A 20,148-nucleotide genomic window follows, 5' to 3' on the forward strand; every position below is an offset into this window, starting at 1 on the left:
AGCAAAATGGTAAAGTGAGAGTTTCCCTCACCATGGCAAATGCTAAATCAAGCTGAAAGCTGCTGAACTTTTTTTTTGGGGGTGTCAGCAACTCCGAGAAAGTTTCTTCTGCAGCACTCCCTCTGCTGGTCATTCAATATATTCTGCAAATGGGAAAGTCCACTGTTAGTCTATTAACAGAACTTGAATATTTCCAAAATAATACAATACAACAACAAACACATTTTGATAAAGAGTTAATAATCAGTATAATGGCAGGTATAATATTGTAAAATCCCACAGCTCAAAAAGAATTCAAATCACACATTTTTTCAAACTATCACACTTCTCTCAATCCTAAGACTCATTTGCTACAGCTCTCTACACAACTCTGACACCTATATTAGAATGCAGATACAAAAGACCTCATTGCTAGCCAAGTGACAGCATAATCTGCCCACTTGAATTATTTTAGGCTATGGTATGCCTATAACTATTAAGTGATCTGATACGTTTATGGAGGAAGGTTTATGCTGCGGTTACTGGTAATGATCAAAACGATGAACAACAGATTCGACCATCTTCCTTCTTGCACATCCATATCAGTTAACATATAGAGCACTTGAGAATATTATGATCACCCATACCTTAAACAAATGAATACATCTCAAATAATGCACATGTATCTTCCATCTACCCATCTTTGCCTTCAGCTTGGAGTCCTGACTAGCCTGCTACCCATTTCAGTAACATGATAAATGTGTCCTATTGCATGCCCTCGTGTCAGATGATATCCTGCTGCAGCTTTATGATGTCAGGGCACCTCTTGATGAGTTGCCATGGATGACAATTACACAGAACAATGAGGCATTAGCAATTTCGCACTAGACAACTATCTGTAATTATGACTGCAAGGCAAGTGGAATGTGTAATGGGAAAGCACTCTGCAACAATGAAAGCATTGAGCTCCCCTTTTGAAAAGGGTGGCAGAGGTACAAGAACACAGAATATACTAAAGACAATCCTTCTCGACTATAAGAGTCCCATATATAGAGTTGAGGGAGGAGGGTTAAAATAGCTTCCCTCCATGTGAAACTAAGGCAATTGCTCTAAAACAAGATACCTCATTCTAGCCTCAAACACACCAATTTCCTCTGATGACATATTGCTAGCACAAGTATCTAAAGTAGGATTGTCAGCCTTGTAGACAGTAAACATCTTTAATAAGCTATCATGATGCCCGTAGCCTTAACCATATTGCTTCAGTCTTGACAATCAATATTCATGCAGAAGACCACACTAAAAGGTGCTGAGAGCAGTCAGATGCTATGAACTTCATTAAGGTAAAGCAAAATGATAAAGTGAGAGTTTCCCTCACCATGACAAATGGTAAATCAAGCCAAAAGCTGCTGAACTTTTTTTTTGGGGGGTGCCAGCAACTCCGAGAAAGTTTCTTCTGCAGCACTCCCTCTGCTGGTCATTCAATATATTCTGCAAATGGGAAAGTCCACTGTTAGTCTATTAACAGAACTTGAATATTTCCAAAGTAATACAATACAACAACAAACACATTTTGATAAAGAGTTAATAGTCAGTATAATGGCAGCTATAATATTATAAAATCCCACAGCTCAAAAAGAATTCAAATCTCAAATTTTTTCAAACTATCACACTTCTCTCAATCCTAAGACTCATTTGCTACAGCTCTCTACACAACTCTGCCACCTATATTAGAATGTAGGTACACAAAGACCTCATTGCTAGCCAAGTGACAGCTTAATCTACCCACTTGAATTTTTTTAGGCTATGGTATGCCTATAACTATTAAGTGATCTGATACGTTTATGGAGGAAGGTTTATGCTGCGGTTACTGGTAATGATCAAAACGATGAAGAACAGATTCTACCATCTTCCTTCTTGCACATCCCTATCAGTTAACATATAGAGCACTTGAGAATATTATGATCACCCATACCTTAAACAAATGAATACATCTCAAATAATGCACATGTATCTTCCATCTACCCATCTTTGCCTTCAGCTGGGAGTCCTGACTAGCCTGCTATCCATTTCAGTAACATGATAAATGTGTCCTATTGCATGCCCTCGTGTCAGAAGACATCCTGCTGTAGCTTTATGATGTCAGGGCACCTCTTGATGAGTAGCCATGGATGACAATTACACAGAACAATGAGGCATTAGCAATTCCGCACTAGGTAACTATCTGTAATTATGACTGCAAGGCAAGTGGAATGTGTAATGGGAAAGCACTCTGCAACAATGAAAGCATTGAGCTCCCCTTTTGAAAAGGGTGGCAGAGGTACAAGAACACAGAATATACTAAAGACAATCCTTCTCGACTATAAGAGTCCCATATATAGAGTTGAGGGAGGAGGGTTAATATAGCTTCCCTCCATGTGAAACTAAGGCAATTGCTCTAAAACAAGATACCTCATTCTAGCCTCAAACACACCAATTTCCTCTGATGACATATTGCTAGCACAAGTATCTAAAGTAGGATTGTCAGCCTTGTAGACAGTAAACATCTTTGATAAGCTATCATGATGCCCGTAGCCTTAACCATATTGCTTCAGTCTTGACAATCCATATTCATGCAGAAGACCACACTAAAAGGTGCTGAGAGCAGTCAGAAGCTATGAACTTCATTAAGGTAAAGCAAAATGATAAAGTGAGAGTTTCCCTCACCATGACAAATGGTAATTCAAGCTGAAAGCTGCTGAACTTTTTTTTTGGGGGGTGTCAGCAACTCCGAGAAAGTTTCTTCTGCAGCACTCCCTCTGCTGGTCATTCAATATATTCTGCAAATGGGAAAGTCCACTGTTAGCCTATTAACAGAACTTGAATATTTCCAAAATAATACAATACAACAACAAACACATTTTGATAAAGAGTTAATAATCAGTATAATGGCAGGTATAATATTGTAAAATCCCACAGCTCAAAAAGAATTCAAATCTCACATTTTTTCAAACTATCACACTTCTCTCAATCCTAAGACTCATTTGCTACAGCTCTCTACAGAACTCTGCCACCTATATTAGAATGCAGATACAAAAGACCTCATTGCTAGCCAAGTGACAGCATAATCTGCCCACTTGAATTATTTTAGGCTATGGTATGCCTATAACTATTAAGTGATCTGATACGTTTATGGAGGAAGGTTTATGCTGCGGTTACTGGTAATGATCAAAACGATGAACAACAGATTCTACCATCTTCCTTCTTGCACATCCCTATCAGTTAACATATAGAGCACTTGAGAATATTATGATCACCCATACCTTAAACAAATTATTACATCTCAAATAATGCACATGTATCTTCCATCTCCCCAACTTTGCCTTCAGCTGGGAGTCCTGACTAGCCTGCTACCCATTTCAGTAACATGATAAATGTGTCCTATTGCATGCCCTCGTGTCAGATGATATCCTGCTGCAGCTTTATGATGTCAGGGCACCTCTTGATGAGTAGCCATGGATGACAATTACACAGAACAATGAGGCATTAGCAATTCCGCACTAGGTAACTATATGTAATTATGACTGCAAGGCAAGTGGAATGTGTAATGGGAAAGAACTCTGCAACAATGAAAGCAATGAGCTCCCCTTTTGAAAAGGGTGGCAGAGGTACAAGAACACAGAATATACTAAAGACAATCCTTCTCGACTATAAGAGTCCCATATATAGAGTTGAGGGAGGAGGGTTAAAATAGCTTCCCTCCATGTGAAACTAAGGCAATTGCTCTAAAACAAGATACCTCATTCTAGCCTCAAACACACCAATTTCCTCTGATGACATATTGCTAGCACAAGTATCTAAAGTAGGATTGTCAGCCTTGTAGACAGTAAACATCTTTGATAAGCTATCATGATGCCCGTAGCCTTAACCATATTGCTTCAGTCTTGACAATCCATATTCATGCAGAAGACCACACTAAAAGGTGCTGAGAGCAGTCAGAAGCTATGAACTTCATTAAGGTAAAGCAAAATGATAAAGCGAGAGTTTCCCTCACCATGACAAATGGTAATTCAAGCTGAAAGCTGCTGAACTTTTTTTTGGGGGGTGTCAGCAACTCCGAGAGAGTTTCTTCTGCAGCACTCCCTCTGCTGGTCATTCAATATATTCTGCAAATGGGAAAGTCCACTGTTAGTCTATTAACAGAACTTGAATATTTCCAAAATAATACAATACAACAACAAACACATTTTGATAAAGAGTTAATAATCAGTATAATGGCAGGTATAATATTGTAAAATCCCACAGCTCAAAAAGAATTCAAATCACACATTTTTTCAAACTATCACACTTCTCTCAATCCTAAGACTCATTTGCTACAGCTCTCTACACAACTCTGACACCTATATTAGAATGCAGATACAAAAGACCTCATTGCTAGCCAAGTGACAGCATAATCTGCCCACTTGAATTATTTTAGGCTATGGTATGCCTATAACTATTAAGTGATCTGATACGTTTATGGAGGAAGGTTTATGCTGCGGTTACTGGTAATGATCAAAACGATGAACAACAGATTATACCATCTTCCTTCTTGCACATCCATATCAGTTAACATATAGAGCACTTGAGAATATTATGATCACCCATACCTTAAACAAATGAATACATCTCAAGTCATGCACATGTATCTTCCATCTACCCATCTTTGCCTTCAGCTGGGAGTCCTGACTAGCCTGCTACCCATTTCAGTAACATGATAAATGTGTGCTATTGCATGCTCTCATGTCAGAAGACATCCTGCTGTAGCTTTATGATGTCAGGGCACGTCTTGATGAGTAGCCATGGATGACAATTACACAGAACAATGAGGCATTAGCAATTCCGCACTAGGTAACTATCTGTAATTATGACTGCAAGGCAAGCGGAATGTGTAATGGGAAAGCACTCTGCAACAATGAAAGCATTGAGCTCCCCTTTTGAAAAGGGTGGCAGAGGTACAAGAACACAGAATATACTAAAGACAATCCTTCTTGACTATAAGAGTCCCATATATATAAAGTTGAGGGAGGAGGGTTAAAATAGCTTCCCTCCATGTGAAACTAAGGCAATTGCTCTAAAACAAGATACCTCATTCTAGCCTCAAACACACCAATTTCCTCTGATGACATATTGCTAGCACAAGTATCTAAAGTAGGATTGTCAGCCTTGTAGACAGTAAACATCTTTGATAAGCTATCATGATGCCTGTAGCCTTAACCATATTGCTTCAGTCTTGACAATCAATATTCATGCAGAAGACCACACTAAAAGGTGCTGAGAGCAGTCAGATGCTATGAACTTCATTAAGGTAAAGCAAAATGATAAAGTGAGAGTTTCCCTCACCATGACAAATGGTAAATCAAGCCGAAAGCTGCTGAACTTTTTTTTTGGGGGGTGTCAGCAACTCCGAGAAAGTTTCTTCTGCAGCACTCCCTCTGCTGGTCATTCAATATATTCTGCAAATGGGAAAGTCCACTGTTAGTCTATTAACAGAACTTGAATATTTCCAAAGTAATACAATACAACAACAAACACCTTTTGATAAAGAGTTAATAATCAGTATAATGGCAGCTATGATATTGTAAAAACCCACAGCTCAAAAAGAATTCAAATCTCAAATTTTTTCAAACTATCACACTTCTCTCAATCCTAAGACTCATTTGCTACAGCTCTCTACACAACTCTACCACCTATATTAGAATGTAGATACAAAAAGACCTCATTGCTAGCCAAGTGACAGCATAATCTGCCCACTTGAATTATTTTAGGCTATGGTATGCCTATAACTATTAAGTGATCTGATACGTTTATGGAGGAAGGTTTATGCTGCGGTTACTGGTAATGATTAAAACGATGAACAACAGATTCTACCATCTTCCTTCTTGCACATCCATATCAGTTAACATATAGAGCACTTGAGAATATTATGATCACCGATACCTTAAACAAATGAATACATCTCAAATAATGCACATGTATCTTCCATCTACCCATCTTTGCCTTCAGCTGGGAGTCCTGACTAGCCTGCTACCCATTTCAGTAACATGATAAATGTGCCCTATTGCATGCCCTCGTGTCAGATGACATCCTGCTGTAGCTTTATGATGTCAGGGCACCTCTTGATGAGTAGCCATGGATGACAATTACACAGAACAATGAGGCATTAGCAATTCCGCACTAGGTAACTATCTGTAATTATGACTGCAAGGCAAGTGGAATGTGTAATGGGAAAGCACTCTGCAACAATGAAAGCATTGAGCTCCCCTTTTGAAAAGGGTGGCAGAGGTACAAGAACACAGAATATACTAAAGACAATCCTTCTTGACTATAAGAGTCCCATATATATAAAGTTGAGGGAGGAGGGTTAAAATAGCTTCCCTCCATGTGAAACTAAGGCAATTGCTCTAAAACAAGATACCTCATTCTAGCCTCAAACACACCAATTTCCTCTGATGACATATTGCTAGCACAAGTATCTAAAGTAGGATTGTCAGCCTTGTAGACAGTAAACATCTTTGATAAGCTATCATGATGCCTGTAGCCTTAACCATATTGCTTCAGTCTTGACAATCAATATTCATGCAGAAGACCACACTAAAAGGTGCTGAGAGCAGTCAGATGCTATGAACTTCATTAAGGTAAAGCAAAATGATAAAGTGAGAGTTTCCCTCACCATGACAAATGGTAAATCAAGCCGAAAGCTGCTGAACTTTTTTTTTGGGGGGTGTCAGCAACTCCGAGAAAGTTTCTTCTGCAGCACTCCCTCTGCTGGTCATTCAATATATTCTGCAAATGGGAAAGTCCACTGTTAGTCTATTAACAGAACTTGAATATTTCCAAAGTAATACAATACAACAACAAACACCTTTTGATAAAGAGTTAATAATCAGTATAATGGCAGCTATGATATTGTAAAAACCCACAGCTCAAAAAGAATTCAAATCTCAAATTTTTTCAAACTATCACACTTCTCTCAATCCTAAGACTCATTTGCTACAGCTCTCTACACAACTCTACCACCTATATTAGAATATAGATACAAAAAGACCTCATTGCTAGCCAAGTGACAGCATAATCTGCCCACTTGAATTATTTTAGGCTATGGTATGCCTATAACTATTAAGTGATCTGATACGTTTATGGAGGAAGGTTTATGCTGCGGTTACTGGTAATGATCAAAATGATGAACAACAGATTATACCATCTTCCTTCTTGCAAATCCATATCAGTTAACATATAGAGCACTTGAGAATATTATGATCACCCATACCTTAAACAAATGAATACATCTCAAATCATGCACATGTATCTTCCATCTACCCATCTTTGCCTTCAGCTGGGAGTCCTGACTAGCCTGCTACCCATTTCAGTAACATGATAAATGTGTGCTATTGCATGCTCTCATGTCAGATGACATCCTGCTGTAGCTTTATGATGTCAGGGCACGTCTTGATGAGTAGCCATGGATGACAATTACACAGAACAATGAGGCATTAGCAATTCCGCACTAGGTAACTATCTGTAATTATGACTGCAAGGCAAGCGGAATGTGTAATGGGAAAGCACTCTGCAACAATGAAAGCATTGAGCTCCCCTTTTGAAAAGGGTGGCAGAGGTACAAGAATACAGAATATACTAAAGACAATCCTTCTCGACTATAAGAGTCCCATATATAGAGTTGAGGGAGGAGGGTTAAAATAGCTTCCCTCCATGTGAAACTAAGGCAATTGCTCTAAAACAAGATACCTCATTCTAGCCTCAAACACACCAATTTCCTCTGATGACATATTGCTAGCACAAGTATCTAAAGTAGGATTGTCAGCCTTGTAGACAGTAAACATCTTTGATAAGCTATCATGATGTCCGTAGCCTTAACCATATTGCTTCAGTCTTGACAATCAATATTCATGCAGAAGACCACACTAAAAGGTGCTGAGAGCAGTCAGATGCTATGAACTTCATTAAGGTAAAGCAAAATGATAAAGTGAGAGTTTCCCTCACCATGACAAATGGTAAATCAAGCCGAAAGCTGCAGAACTTTTTTTTTGGGGGTGTCAGCAACTCCGAGAAAGTTTCTTCTGCAGCACTCCCTCTGCTGGTCATTCAATATATTCTGCAAATGGGAAAGTCCACTGTTAGTCTATTAACAGAACTTGAAAATTTCCAAAGTAATACAATACAACAACAAACACCTTTTGATAAAGAGTTAATAATCAGTATAATGGCAGCTATGATATTGTAAAAACCCACAGCTCAAAAAGAATTCAAATCTCAAATTTTTTCAAACTATCACACTTCTCTCAATCCTAAGACTCATTTGCTACAGGTCTACACAACTCTACCACCTATATTAGAATGTAGATACAAAAAGACCTCATTGCTAGCCAAGTGACAGCATAATCTGCCCACTTGAATTATTTTAGGCTATGGTATGACTATAACTATTAAGTGATCTGATACGTTTATGGAGGAAGGTTTATGCTGCGGTTACTGGTAATGATCAAAACGATGAACAACAGATTCTACCATCTTCCTTCTTGCACATCCCTATCAGTTAACATATAGAGCACTTGAGAATATTATGATCACCCATACCGTAAACAAATGAATACATCTCAAATCATGCACATGTATCTTCCATCTACCCATCTTTGCCTTCAGCTGGGAGTCCTGACTAGCCTGCTACCCATTTCAGTAACATGATAAATGTGTGCTATTGCATGCTCTCATGTCAGATGACATCCTGCTGTAGCTTTATGATGTCAGGGCACGTCTTGATGAGTAGCCATGGATGACAATTACACAGAACAATGAGGCATTAGCAATTCCGCACTAGGTAACTATCTGTAATTATGACTGCAAGGCAAGTGGAATGTGTAATGGGAAAGCACTCTGCAACAATGAAAGCATTGAGCTCCCCTTTTGAAAAGGGTGGCAGAGGTACAAGAACACAGAATATACTAAAGACAATCCTTCTTGACTATAAGAGTCCCTTATATAGAGTTGAGGGAGGAGGGTTAAAATAGCTTCCCTCCATGTGAAACTAAGGCAATTGCTCTAAAACAAGATACCTCATTCTAGCCTCAAACACACCAATTTCCTCTGATGACATATTGCTAGCACAAGTATCTAAAGTAGGATTGTCAGCCTTGTAGACAGTAAACATCTTTAATAAGCTATCATGATGCCCGTAGCCTTAACCATATTGCTTCAGTCTTGACAATCAATATTCATGCAGAAGACCACACTAAAAGGTGCTGAGAGCAGTCAGATGCTATGAACTTCATTAAGGTAAAGCAAAATGATAAAGTGAGAGTTTCCCTCACCATGACAAATGGTAAATCAAGCCAAAAGCTGCTGAACTTTTTTTTTGGGGGGTGCCAGCAACTCCGAGAAAGTTTCTTCTGCAGCACTCCCTCTGCTGGTCATTCAATATATTCTGCAAATGGGAAAGTCCACTGTTAGTCTATTAACAGAACTTGAATATTTCCAAAGTAATACAATACAACAACAAACACATTTTGATAAAGAGTTAATAGTCAGTATAATGGCAGCTATAATATTATAAAATCCCACAGCTCAAAAAGAATTCAAATCTCAAATTTTTTCAAACTATCACACTTCTCTCAATCCTAAGACTCATTTGCTACAGCTCTCTACACAACTCTGCCACCTATATTAGAATGTAGGTACACAAAGACCTCATTGCTAGCCAAGTGACAGCTTAATCTACCCACTTGAATTTTTTTAGGCTATGGTATGCCTATAACTATTAAGTGATCTGATACGTTTATGGAGGAAGGTTTATGCTGCGGTTACTGGTAATGATCAAAACGATGAAGAACAGATTCTACCATCTTCCTTCTTGCACATCCCTATCAGTTAACATATAGAGCACTTGAGAATATTATGATCACCCATACCTTAAACAAATGAATACATCTCAAATAATGCACATGTATCTTCCATCTACCCATCTTTGCCTTCAGCTGGGAGTCCTGACTAGCCTGCTACCCATTTCAGTAACATGATAAATGTGTCCTATTGCATGCCCTCGTGTCAGAAGACATCCTGCTGTAGCTTTATGATGTCAGGGCACCTCTTGATGAGTAGCCATGGATGACAATTACACAGAACAATGAGGCATTAGCAATTCCGCACTAGGTAACTATCTGTAATTATGACTGCAAGGCAAGTGGAATGTGTAATGGGAAAGCACTCTGCAACAATGAAAGCATTGAGCTCCCCTTTTGAAAAGGGTGGCAGAGGTACAAGAACACAGAATATACTAAAGACAATCCTTCTCGACTATAAGAGTCCCATATATAGAGTTGAGGGAGGAGGGTTAAAATAGCTTCCCTCCATGTGAAACTAAGGCAATTGCTCTAAAACAAGATACCTCATTCTAGCCTCAAACACACCAATTTCCTCTGATGACATATTGCTAGCACAAGTATCTAAAGTAGGATTGTCAGCCTTGTAGACAGTAAACATCTTTGATAAGCTATCATGATGCCCGTAGCCTTAACCATATTGCTTCAGTCTTGACAATCAATATTCATGCAGAAGACCACACTAAAAGGTGCTGAGAGCAGTCAGATGCTATGAACTTCATTAAGGTAAAGCAAAATGATAAAGTGAGAGTTTCCTTCACCATGACAAATGGTAAATCAAGCCGAAAGCTGCTGAACTTTTTTTTGGGGGGTGTCAGCAACTCCGAGAAAGTTTCTTCTGCAGCACTCCCTCTGCTGGTCATTCAATATATTCTGCAAATGGGAAAGTCCACTGTTAGTCTATTAACAGAACTTGAATATTTCCAAAGTAATACAATACAACAACAAACACCTTTTGATAAAGAGTTGATAATCAGTATAATGGCAGCTATGATATTGTAAAAGCCCACAGCTCAAAAAGAATTCAAATCTCAAATTATTTCAAACTATCACACTTCTCTCAATCCTAAGACTCATTTGCTACAGCTCTACACAACTCTACCACCTATATTAGAATGTAGATACAAAAAGACCTCATTGCTAGCCAAGTGACAGCATAATCTGCCCACTTGAATTATTTTAGGCTATGGCATGCCTATAACTATTAAGTGATCGGATACGTTTATGGAGGAAGGTTTATGCTGCGGTTACTGGTAATGATCAAAACGATGAACAACAGATTATACCATCTTCCTTCTTGCACATCCATATCAGTTAACATATAGAGCACTTGAGAATATTATGATCACCCATACCTTAAACAAATGAATACATCTCAAATCATGCACATGTATCTTCCATCTACCCATCTTTGCCTTCAGCTGGGAGTCCTGACTAGCCTGCTACCCATTTCAGTAACATGATAAATGTGTCCTATTGCATGCCCTCGTGTCAGATGACATCCTGCTGTAGCTTTATGATGTCAGGGCACCTCTTGATGAGTAGCCATGGATGAAAATTACACAGAAAAATGAGGCATTAGCAATTCCGCACTAGGTAACTATCTGTAATTATGACTGCAAGGCAAGTGGAATGTGTAATGGGAAAGCACTCTGCAACAATGAAAGCATTGAGCTCCCCTTTTGAAAAGGGTGGCAGAGGTACAAGAACACAGAATATACTAAAGACAATCCTTCTTGACTATAAGAGTCCCTTATATAGAGTTGAGGGAGGAGGGTTAAAATAGCTTCCCTCCATGTGAAACTAAGGCAATTGCTCTAAAACAAGATACCTCATTCTAGCCTCAAACACACCAATTTCCTCTGATGACATATTGCTAGCACAAGTATCTAAAGTAGGATTGTCAGCCTTGTAGACAGTAAACATCTTTAATAAGCTATCATGATGCCCGTAGCCTTAACCATATTGCTTCAGTCTTGACAATCAATATTCATGCAGAAGACCACACTAAAAGGTGCTGAGAGCAGTCAGATGCTATGAACTTCATTAAGGTAAAGCAAAATGATAAAGTGAGAGTTTCCCTCACCATGACAAATGGTAAATCAAGCCAAAAGCTGCTGAACTTTTTTTTTGGGGGGTGTCAGCAACTCCGAGAAAGTTTCTTCTGCAGAACTCCCTCTGCTGGTCATTCAATATATTCTGCAAATGGGAAAGTCCACTGTTAGTCTATTAACAGAACTTGAATATTTCCAAAGTAATACAATACAACAACAAACACATTTTGATAAAGAGTTAATAGTCAGTATAATGGCAGCTATAATATTATAAAATCCCACAGCTCAAAAAGAATTCAAATCTCAAATTTTTTCAAACTATCACACTTCTCTCAATCCTAAGACTCATTTGCTACAGCTCTCTACACAACTCTACCACCTATATTAGAATGTAGATACAAAAAGACCTCATTGCTAGCCAAGTGACAGCATAATCTGCCCACTTGAATTATTTTAGGCTATGGCATGCCTATAACTATTAAGTGATCGGATACGTTTATGGAGGAAGGTTTATGCTGCGGTTACTGGTAATGATCAAAACGATGAACAACAGATTATACCATCTTCCTTCTTGCACATCCATATCAGTTAACATATAGAGCACTTGAGAATATTATGATCACCCATACCTTAAACAAATGAATACATCTCAAATCATGCACATGTATCTTCCATCTACCCATCTTTGCCTTCAGCTGGGAGTCCTGACTAGCCTGCTACCCATTTCAGTAACATGATAAATGTGTCCTATTGCATGCCCTCGTGTCAGATGACATCCTGCTGTAGCTTTATGATGTCAGGGCACCTCTTGATGAGTAGCCATGGATGAAAATTACACAGAACAATGAGGCATTAGCAATTCCGCACTAGGTAACTATCTGTAATTATGACTGCAAGGCAAGTGGAATGTGTAATGGGAAAGCACTCTGCAACAATGAAAGCATTGAGCTCCCCTTTTGAAAAGGGTGGCAGAGGTACAAGAACACAGAATATACTAAAGACAATCCTTCTTGACTATAAGAGTCCCTTATATAGAGTTGAGGGAGGAGGGTTAAAATAGCTTCCCTCCATGTGAAACTAAGGCAATTGCTCTAAAACAAGATACCTCATTCTAGCCTCAAACACACCAATTTCCTCTGATGACATATTGCTAGCACAAGTATCTAAAGTAGGATTGTCAGCCTTGTAGACAGTAAACATCTTTAATAAGCTATCATGATGCCCGTAGCCTTAACCATATTGCTTCAGTCTTGACAATCAATATTCATGCAGAAGACCACACTAAAAGGTGCTGAGAGCAGTCAGATGCTATGAACTTCATTAAGGTAAAGCAAAATGATAAAGTGAGAGTTTCCCTCACCATGACAAATGGTAAATCAAGCCAAAAGCTGCTGAACTTTTTTTTTGGGGGGTGTCAGCAACTCCGAGAAAGTTTCTTCTGCAGCACTCCCTCTGCTGGTCATTCAATATATTCTGCAAATGGGAAAGTCCACTGTTAGTCTATTAACAGAACTTGAATATTTCCAAAGTAATACAATACAACAACAAACACATTTTGATAAAGAGTTAATAGTCAGTATAATGGCAGGTATAATATTATAAAATCCCACAGCTCAAAAAGAATTCAAATCTCAAATTTTTTCAAACTATCACACTTCTCTCAATCCTAAGACTCATTTGCTACAGCTCTCTACACAACTCTGCCACCTATATTAGAATGTAGGTACACAAAGACCTCATTGCTAGCCAAGTGACAGCTTAATCTACCCACTTGAATTATTTTAGGCTATGGTATGCCTATAACTATTAAGTGATCTGATACGTTTATGGAGGAAGGTTTATGCTGCGGTTACTGGTAATGATCAAAACGATGAACAACAGATTATACCATCTTCCTTCTTGCACATCCATATCAGTTAACATATAGAGCACTTGAGAATATTATGATCACCCATACCTTAAACAAATGAATACATCTCAAATCATGCACATGTATCTTCCATCTACCCATCTTTGCCTTCAGCTGGGAGTCCTGACTAGCCTGCTACCCATTTCAGTAACATGATAAATGTGTCCTATTGCATGCCCTCGTGTCAGATGACATCCTGCTGTAGCTTTATGATGTCAGGGCACCTCTTGATGAGTAGCCATGGATGAAAATTACACAGAACAATGAGGCATTAGCAATTCCGCACTAGGTAACTATCTGTAATTATGACTGCAAGGCAAGTGGAATGTGTAATGGGAAAGCACTCTGCAACAATGAAAGCATTGAGCTCCCCTTTTGAAAAGGGTGGCAGAGGTACAAGAACACAGAATATACTAAAGACAATCCTTCTTGACTATAAGAGTCCCTTATATAGAGTTGAGGGAGGAGGGTTAAAATAGCTTCCCTCCATGTGAAACTAAGGCAATTGCTCTAAAACAAGATACCTCATTCTAGCCTCAAACACACCAATTTCCTCTGATGACATATTGCTAGCACAAGTATCTAAAGTAGGATTGTCAGCCTTGTAGACAGTAAACATCTTTAATAAGCTATCATGATGCCCGTAGCCTTAACCATATTGCTTCAGTCTTGACAATCAATATTCATGCAGAAGACCACACTAAAAGGTGCTGAGAGCAGTCAGATGCTATGAACTTCATTAAGGTAAAGCAAAATGATAAAGTGAGAGTTTCCCTCACCATGACAAATGGTAAATCAAGCCAAAAGCTGCTGAACTTTTTTTTTGGGGGGTGCCAGCAACTCCGAGAAAGTTTCTTCTGCAGCACTCCCTCTGCTGGTCATTCAATATATTCTGCAAATGGGAAAGTCCACTGTTAGTCTATTAACAGAACTTGAATATTTCCAAAGTAATACAATACAACAACAAACACATTTTGATAAAGAGTTAATAGTCAGTATAATGGCAGCTATAATATTATAAAATCCCACAGCTCAAAAAGAATTCAAATCTCAAATTTTTTCAAACTATCACACTTCTCTCAATCCTAAGACTCATTTGCTACAGCTCTCTACACAACTCTGCCACCTATATTAGAATGTAGGTACACAAAGACCTCATTGCTAGCCAAGTGACAGCTTAATCTACCCACTTGAATTTTTTTAGGCTATGGTATGCCTATAACTATTAAGTGATCTGATACGTTTATGGAGGAAGGTTTATGCTGCGGTTACTGGTAATGATCAAAACGATGAAGAACAGATTCTACCATCTTCCTTCTTGCACATCCCTATCAGTTAACATATAGAGCACTTGAGAATATTATGATCACCCATACCTTAAACAAATGAATACATCTCAAATAATGCACATGTATCTTCCATCTACCCATCTTTGCCTTCAGCTGGGAGTCCTGACTAGCCTGCTACCCATTTCAGTAACATGATAAATGTGTCCTATTGCATGCCCTCGTGTCAGAAGACATCCTGCTGTAGCTTTATGATGTCAGGGCACCTCTTGATGAGTAGCCATGGATGACAATTACACAGAACAATGAGGCATTAGCAATTCCGCACTAGGTAACTATCTGTAATTATGACTGCAAGGCAAGTGGAATGTGTAATGGGAAAGCACTCTGCAACAATGAAAGCATTGAGCTCCCCTTTTGAAAAGGGTGGCAGAGGTACAAGAACACAGAATATACTAAAGACAATCCTTCTCGACTATAAGAGTCCCATATATAGAGTTGAGGGAGGAGGGTTAAAATAGCTTCCCTCCATGTGAAACTAAGGCAATTGCTCTAAAACAAGATACCTCATTCTAGCCTCAAACACACCAATTTCCTCTGATGACATATTGCTAGCACAAGTATCTAAAGTAGGATTGTCAGCCTTGTAGACAGTAAACATCTTTGATAAGCTATCATGATGCCCGTAGCCTTAACCATATTGCTTCAGTCTTGACAATCAATATTCATGCAGAAGACCACACTAAAAGGTGCTGAGAGCAGTCAGATGCTATGAACTTCATTAAGGTAAAGCAAAATGATAAAGTGAGAGTTTCCTTCACCATGACAAATGGTAAATCAAGCCGAAAGCTGCTGAACTTTTTTTTGGGGGGTGTCAGCAACTCCGAGAAAGTTTCTTCTGCAGCACTCCCTCTGCTGGTCATTCAATATATTCTGCAAATGGGAAAGTCCACTGTTAGTCTATTAACAGAACTTGAATATTTCCAAAGTAATACAATACAAAAACAAACACCTTTTGATAAAGAGTTGATAATCAGTATAATGGCAGCTATGATATTGTAAAAGCCCACAGCTCAAAAAGAATTCAAATCTCAAATTATTTCAAACTATCACACTTCTCTCAATCCTAAGACTCATTTGCTACAGCTCTACACAACTCTACCACCTATATTAGAATGTAGATACAAAAAGACCTCATTGCTAGCCAAGTGACAGCATAATCTGCCCACTTGAATTATTTTAGGCTATGGCATGCCTATAACTATTAAGTGATCGGATACGTTTATGGAGGAAGGTTTATGCTGCGGTTACTGGTAATGATCAAAACGATGAACAACAGATTATACCATCTTCCTTCTTGCACATCCATATCAGTTAACATATAGAGCACTTGAGAATATTATGATCACCCATACCTTAAACAAATGAATACATCTCAAATCATGCACATGTATCTTCCATCTACCCATCTTTGCCTTCAGCTGGGAGTCCTGACTAGCCTGCTACCCATTTCAGTAACATGATAAATGTGTCCTATTGCATGCCCTCGTGTCAGATGACATCCTGCTGTAGCTTTATGATGTCAGGGCACCTCTTGATGAGTAGCCATGGATGAAAATTACACAGAACAATGAGGCATTAGCAATTCCGCACTAGGTAACTATCTGTAATTATGACTGCAAGGCAAGTGGAATGTGTAATGGGAAAGCACTCTGCAACAATGAAAGCATTGAGCTCCCCTTTTGAAAAGGGTGGCAGAGGTACAAGAACACAGAATATACTAAAGACAATCCTTCTTGACTATAAGAGTCCCTTATATAGAGTTGAGGGAGGAGGGTTAAAATAGCTTCCCTCCATGTGAAACTAAGGCAATTGCTCTAAAACAAGATACCTCATTCTAGCCTCAAACACACCAATTTCCTCTGATGACATATTGCTAGCACAAGTATCTAAAGTAGGATTGTCAGCCTTGTAGACAGTAAACATCTTTAATAAGCTATCATGATGCCCGTAGCCTTAACCATATTGCTTCAGTCTTGACAATCAATATTCATGCAGAAGACCACACTAAAAGGTGCTGAGAGCAGTCAGATGCTATGAACTTCATTAAGGTAAAGCAAAATGATAAAGTGAGAGTTTCCCTCACCATGACAAATGGTAAATCAAGCCAAAAGCTGCTGAACTTTTTTTTCGGGGGGTGTCAGCAACTCCGAGAAAGTTTCTTCTGCAGCACTCCCTCTGCTGGTCATTCAATATATTCTGCAAATGGGAAAGTCCACTGTTAGTCTATTAACAGAACTTGAATATTTCCAAAGTAATACAATACAACAACAAACACATTTTGATAAAGAGTTAATAGTCAGTATAATGGCAGCTATAATATTATAAAATCCCACAGCTCAAAAAGAATTCAAATCTCAAATTTTTTCAAACTATCACACTTCTCTCAATCCTAAGACTCATTTGCTACAGCTCTCTACACAACTCTGCCACCTATATTAGAATGTAGGTACACAAAGACCTCATTGCTAGCCAAGTGACAGCTTAATCTACCCACTTGAATTTTTTTAGGCTATGGTATGCCTATAACTATTAAGTGATCTGATACGTTTATGGAGGAAGGTTTATGCTGCGGTTACTGGTAATGATCAAAACGATGAAGAACAGATTCTACCATCTTCCTTCTTGCACATCCCTATCAGTTAACATATAGAGCACTTGAGAATATTATGATCACCCATACCTTAAACAAATGAATACATCTCAAATAATGCACATGTATCTTCCATCTACCCATCTTTGCCTTCAGCTGGGAGTCCTGACTAGCCTGCTACCCATTTCAGTAACATGATAAATGTGTCCTATTGCATGCCCTCGTGTCAGAAGACATCCTGCTGTAGCTTTATGATGTCAGGGCACCTCTTGATGAGTAGCCATGGATGACAATTACACAGAACAATGAGGCATTAGCAATTCCGCACTAGGTAACTATCTGTAATTATGACTGCAAGGCAAGTGGAATGTGTAATGGGAAAGCACTCTGCAACAATGAAAGCATTGAGCTCCCCTTTTGAAAAGGGTGGCAGAGGTACAAGAACACAGAATATACTAAAGACAATCCTTCTCGACTATAAGAGTCCCATATATAGAGTTGAGGGAGGAGGGTTAAAATAGCTTCCCTCCATGTGAAACTAAGGCAATTGCTCTAAAACAAGATACCTCATTCTAGCCTCAAACACACCAATTTCCTCTGATGACATATTGCTAGCACAAGTATCTAAAGTAGGATTGTCAGCCTTGTAGACAGTAAACATCTTTAATAAGCTATCATGATGCCCGTAGCCTTAACCATATTGCTTCAGTCTTGACAATCAATATTCATGCAGAAGACCACACTAAAAGGTGCTGAGAGCAGTCAGATGCTATGAACTTCATTAAGGTAAAGCAAAATGATAAAGTGAGAGTTTCCCTCACCATGACAAATGGTAAATCAAGCCGAAAGCTGCTGAACTTTTTTTTTTGGGGGTGTCAGCAACTCCGAGAAAGTTTCTTCTGCAGCACTCCCTCTGCTGGTCATTCAATATATTCTGCAAATAGGAAAGTCCACTGTTAGTCTATTAACAGAACTTGAATATTTCCAAAGTAATACAATACAACAACAAACACATTTTGATAAAGAGTTAATAGTCAGTATAATGGCAGCTATAATATTATAAAATCCCACAGCTCAAAAAGAATTCAAATCTCAAATTTTTTCAAACTATCACACTTCTCTCAATCCTAAGACTCATTTGCTACAGCTCTCTACACAACTCTGCCACCTATATTAGAATGTAGGTACACAAAGACCTCATTGCTAGCCAAGTGACAGCTTAATCTACCCACTTGAATTTTTTTAGGCTATGGTATGCCTATAACTATTAAGTGATCTGATACGTTTATGGAGGAAGGTTTATGCTGCGGTTACTGGTAATGATCAAAACGATGAAGAACAGATTCTACCATCTTCCTTCTTGCACATCCCTATCAGTTAACATATAGAGCACTTGAGAATATTATGATCACCCATACCGTAAACAAATGAATACATCTCAAATCATGCACATGTATCTTCCATCTACCCATCTTTGCCTTCAGCTGGGAGTCCTGACTAGCCTGCTACCCATTTCAGTAACATGATAAATGTGTGCTATTGCATGCTCTCATGTCAGATGACATCCTGCTGTAGCTTTATGATGTCAGGGCACGTCTTGATGAGTAGCCATGGATGACAATTACACAGAACAATGAGGCATTAGCAATTCCGCACTAGGTAACTATCTGTAATTATGACTGCAAGGCAAGTGGAATGTGTAATGGGAAAGCACTCTGCAACAATGAAAGCATTGAGCTCCCCTTTTGAAAAGGGTGGCAGAGGTACAAGAACACAGAATATACTAAAGACAATCCTTCTTGACTATAAGAGTCCCTTATATAGAGTTGAGGGAGGAGGGTTAAAATAGCTTCCCTCCATGTGAAACTAAGGCAATTGCTCTAAAACAAGATACCTCATTCTAGCCTCAAACACACCAATTTCCTCTGATGACATATTGCTAGCACAAGTATCTAAAGTAGGATTGTCAGCCTTGTAGACAGTAAACATCTTTAATAAGCTATCATGATGCCCGTAGCCTTAACCATATTGCTTCAGTCTTGACAATCAATATTCATGCAGAAGACCACACTAAAAGGTGCTGAGAGCAGTCAGATGCTATGAACTTCATTAAGGTAAAGCAAAATGATAAAGTGAGAGTTTCCCTCACCATGACAAATGGTAAATCAAGCCAAAAGCTGCTGAACTTTTTTTTTGGGGGGTGCCAGCAACTCCGAGAAAGTTTCTTCTGCAGCACTCCCTCTGCTGGTCATTCAATATATTCTGCAAATGGGAAAGTCCACTGTTAGTCTATTAACAGAACTTGAATATTTCCAAAGTAATACAATACAACAACAAACACATTTTGATAAAGAGT

Source organism: Lissotriton vulgaris, chromosome 11, assembly GCF_964263255.1.
Source record: "Lissotriton vulgaris chromosome 11, aLisVul1.2, whole genome shotgun sequence".
In the NCBI taxonomy this organism is placed as follows: Eukaryota; Metazoa; Chordata; class Amphibia; order Caudata; family Salamandridae; genus Lissotriton; species Lissotriton vulgaris.